Source organism: Diaphorina citri, unplaced genomic scaffold (assembly GCF_000475195.1).
Source record: "Diaphorina citri unplaced genomic scaffold, Diaci psyllid genome assembly version 1.1 scaffold116, whole genome shotgun sequence".
Classification (NCBI taxonomy): domain Eukaryota; kingdom Metazoa; phylum Arthropoda; class Insecta; order Hemiptera; family Psyllidae; genus Diaphorina; species Diaphorina citri.
Window position 1 is genome coordinate 46,130 of NW_007377553.1, and position 4,130 is coordinate 50,259.

The 4,130-nt window shown below is 36.7% G+C and overlaps 1 long non-coding RNA gene across 1 annotated transcript; it reads left to right on the forward strand.

Annotated features, from left to right (window-relative positions):
* Positions 1-2,109: 2,109 nt before the first annotated feature.
* On the forward strand, positions 2,110-2,546 carry LOC113465492. Its single transcript, XR_003390191.1, has 2 exons — positions 2,110-2,256; positions 2,413-2,546. It is a non-coding gene; the product is annotated as an uncharacterized LOC113465492 (long non-coding RNA).
* Positions 2,547-4,130: the final 1,584 nt, after the last annotated feature.

The following is a 4,130-nucleotide window of genomic DNA, read 5'->3' on the forward strand; positions in this document are numbered from 1 at the left end:
AAAAGTCACTGTCACTACAAAAGGTCTACATGATTTGTTTGTAGACCCACAGGTAGGAAGTTATTAGAGAGATAAGTTTTCAAAACATCACTTTATCCACAAGATTAATTATTAATTTTTAAACTATGTCCCTAAATATTTTTGCATTAATTTGAAAACTCTACCTACGTTTTTAATAGTAAAATTCGACTCTCAGAAGGATTGTAATTTGGTTTTTGTATTTTATCACCTTCACAATATTTGATTAATATGATTACTTATTGATTAAGTACATAATATTTTATCACCAAACTAAATACCTATTATCACTCTTTCTTACACAACTTCAAGATTTCGATTTATTAATTAAGTATTTTAATCAGGAAATTAACACGACCTTATTGTTTCAGAATTGAAATTCCAAAATTGTCACTGATGCGTCCGAATATGGCATGAATCATGAACCCCTGGGTAGTTTTCCTTCCTTGATTGTTCATGTCCATATTACCATGAGACCTAAAGTCTAAAAAGGCGCAGTCCATCCGCGAATGAACTATAATTCGTACAAAAAAATAATTATTTTATTTGAAAGAGAGAGAGAAAAATAATATTATTAGAACTCGTGTTTCTTTGTTGATATGTGTCACTTTTTAAAAACTTCCACTTCTGGGTAAAAAAAATGATGGATTAGGACATCTTCTTTCTTTTCTCCTTGTTTAATATTTTAAGAGAAATAACTGGGGTAAAAACGTTGTTCGAAATATTAGGAAACATTGAAGATGAGAAAAATGTGCCGAGGAAAACTTACTGGAGGGTCTGGAGGGAACTTGACGTTCGCAGAACGACTGTGGAGACTTTGTGGGCACTTTCAAAGAAGAAATAGCGGAGTATTGTCCGAGAAATGGAGGAAGGTATTCTCAAAGATCACTGTCAGCCAGTCTAATTAACTTGGAGGTTAGCGCCCGGGGCGAGCTTAATCCTAAATAGATGAGCTTTGTTCTCGGAACGGCTGGCTTTCTCCTATCATGTCCTTTTCTGTTCGATTTTGAGACGATAAGATCTCCGTTGTTACAGTTTCTCTAATAACTTCACTGCTTGATGGTTGAGAAGAATCTTTTAGGATTCCAGACCAGCACCTCAATTGTCCTCACGAAGTTGCGTTCTGAAATGCAAGATTATACTCAAATACAGTAGATAACATATTCTGTCAGTCTTTTTCTCCCATACATAAATTTTGCTGGTGCTCCTTTCTGATCTCCTTTTCTTTCGTTTTCTCCCTTTTCTGTCTCTCTTCCTGTGTCTCTCCCTTTTTCATACTGCTTCAATCAGTGTTCTATTCTCTCGCAACATAATCATATACGTATTATAGAATATACTTATAATTATATACCTACATATGTATAGAATACACACATTCACTTTATAACTGACAGCAGTGACAGCATAGAATAGAGAACACAAAATGGAGGCCATCAGAGTATTTGTGTCTTTTAACACTTTTTTATCTGATATGTTCAGCCTTTGTAGACAAAGAGATTAGAGAGTATTGATACCGTAACGATATTCTCGAAACTACCTAAACCTGGGCACTGACGATCGTTCCAAAAAGACAAATGACATGTAGAAACCGATCAATACGAGAATCGATGGAATTCCAACCTAACGAAAATCTACTCTTACAAGGTCGACACATCGACCGGCCGTCGATCGAGCATGTTTGGACATACCTCCAAGTGTGTCCTTTAGTAAAAGGTAGGAGGGTGAATACCTGCGGCCCGCCAATTTTCCACAAATATCAAAAATGGCCGTCTATACATTTTGAGTTTGACATGCCTGCTCTAGAGGCAAAATCGACCTAATAATACATAGTTAGTTCAGATGACATTAAGGAGCGCGGTAGCGCTCCGCCCCGCCAAGTCAAGAAAGTTTGACCGCGCTACTAGAGATATTATACGCGACAGGGAAAGTAGCCGTTTTCAGGTAGTTGTAGGCAGACAGCCACAAATGACGGAAGAAAACGGATTGCATGTGTGTGTTGGGGCATGAAAGTAGACCAAGTTGAAAAAAAAATTCATCAAAATCGGTTAAGTTTAGCCGGAGATATTTGACTTTGAAAAACGTCAAATTTTTCATCATTTTCTTTTCACTGATCACTTTCACACATCACTTCAAATATCCGTCCTTCTGACTAAAACGCCCGATTTATTTCCGGTCATTTTGGCCAATTAGCTCACACTATTATTAAAAAAGAATAAAAAATATTAAAAATCACACTAGGTAATTTGATTAAATTTTTCACTGACTGATCACTTTCACACATCACTTCAAATATCCGTCCTTCTGACTAAAAAGCCCGATTTCTTTCCGGTCATTTTGGCCAATTAGCTCACACTATTATTAAAAAAGAATAAAAAATATTAAAAATCACACTAGGTAATTTGATTAAATTTTTAAAAAATGTTGCTCTAAAATTTTAAAAAACGCTCAAAAATGCGATGTTTTTAAAATATTTTTCAAACAAATCTCGACACTTGGCGAACTGATGGCTTGGGTGTCTAGAAGCAAAATGCAAGATTATTGAAACTGTTGAATTTGAATATTATGTTGATGAAATAAACTGATGAAAATGCATAGGCGCTGAACAATTGATGGCAGTGTAGTCGTTAGGACAGGGGTGGCCAAACTGTGGCTCAGCGCGGTCATGGGCCGCAACACTTAGCAGGGTTACGTGGTTAAAAAAAAATCAAAGTAAAGAAGGCGAAATAGGATTAATGAAAAGGGACTTATTCATTTTTGCTCTTAAACTTAGTTACAGAAGCTTTAATTTTTCTTATTACCTACATCCTTTTTACATATTTATAGAGAAAAGAAAAAAAAAGCAAGGGCCTCTAGGGGCCCCCCAAAGATCCGTTGGAAACCATAATTTTTTGAGCTTTTATCAATTCACAGCTTGCCTAATTTTGTCAAAAACTTGTTATTTTAGTTTATTAGGGCCGTTTTTGTGTGTTTCACAAGTTCCCCTTCTTAAAATATTGAACAAGATAATATTCATTGTGCCTGTGGCCGCGGTCCAAATGTGGTGCGGGCGTAGGTTGGTCACCCCTTCTCCTTGTGTTCAGAGTACAGTTTTTGTTCTTCGAAAATAAGAATAATAGAAGTAGGTACGATGTGTCTACAAATTAATATATATATATAAGTAGGTATACCTATAAATAGGTATATAACATAGGTAGGGACCGAAGTAGACAAGCTATACCCATGTATGTATACGTAGAAAGGTAGGGTACGTACTTACCTGTAGTAAGCCCTTTTGAAGTAGGTACGATGTGTCTACAAATATATGTATATAAGTAGGTATACATAGCTAAAAATAGGTATATTACATAGGTAGGGACCGAAGTAGACAAGCTATACCCATGTATGTATACGTAGAAAGGTAGGGTACGTACTTACCTGTAGTAAGCCCTTAGGTTTTATCGTCCTGAAAGAGAAGAGAAAAGGTTAAGACAGGATATAGGAAAAAGCCAATCGTTGCCGCTCTGAGAATGAAAATTGTCAGTTAAGGATAAATTCCGCCCTGGGTGGGAAACGAACCCGCAACCTGGCGCTTACAAAGTAGACGCGCTGCACTCCAAGCTAATTTATAGTGTGTCCAGATCAATGTGACGGCAAAAAAATAGGCATTGTTGCCAAACATGTCACATGTGCAATGGTAGAGAACCTTTAAACCTATAGTGTGTCCAGATCAATGTGACAGCAAAAAAATAGGCATTGTTGCCAAACATGTCACATGTGCAATGGTAGAGAACCTTTAAAAGGGGAAGGTATATTGCACAGTGCTTCCTCCGACAGTGAAACAAAGTCAGGTAAGGCGATATCCACCTTACCAGTTCTGGAATCCAACCTCTGAGCTTAGAGCTACCTCTGCATTTTAAAAGAGAGAGAGTTTATCAAAAATAGACCTTTACCTCAATTGCAACAATGTAAGGATTTCCTGCATATTTTAAAAGAGAGATTTTATCAAAAATAGACCTTTACCTCAATCGCAAAAATGTAAGGATTTCCTGCAATCTGATTGGTTCCTTCATTTTGGGTTGATGACTCATTGCTGCCACATTGATCTGGATGTGATCTACACCATTACCATTTCC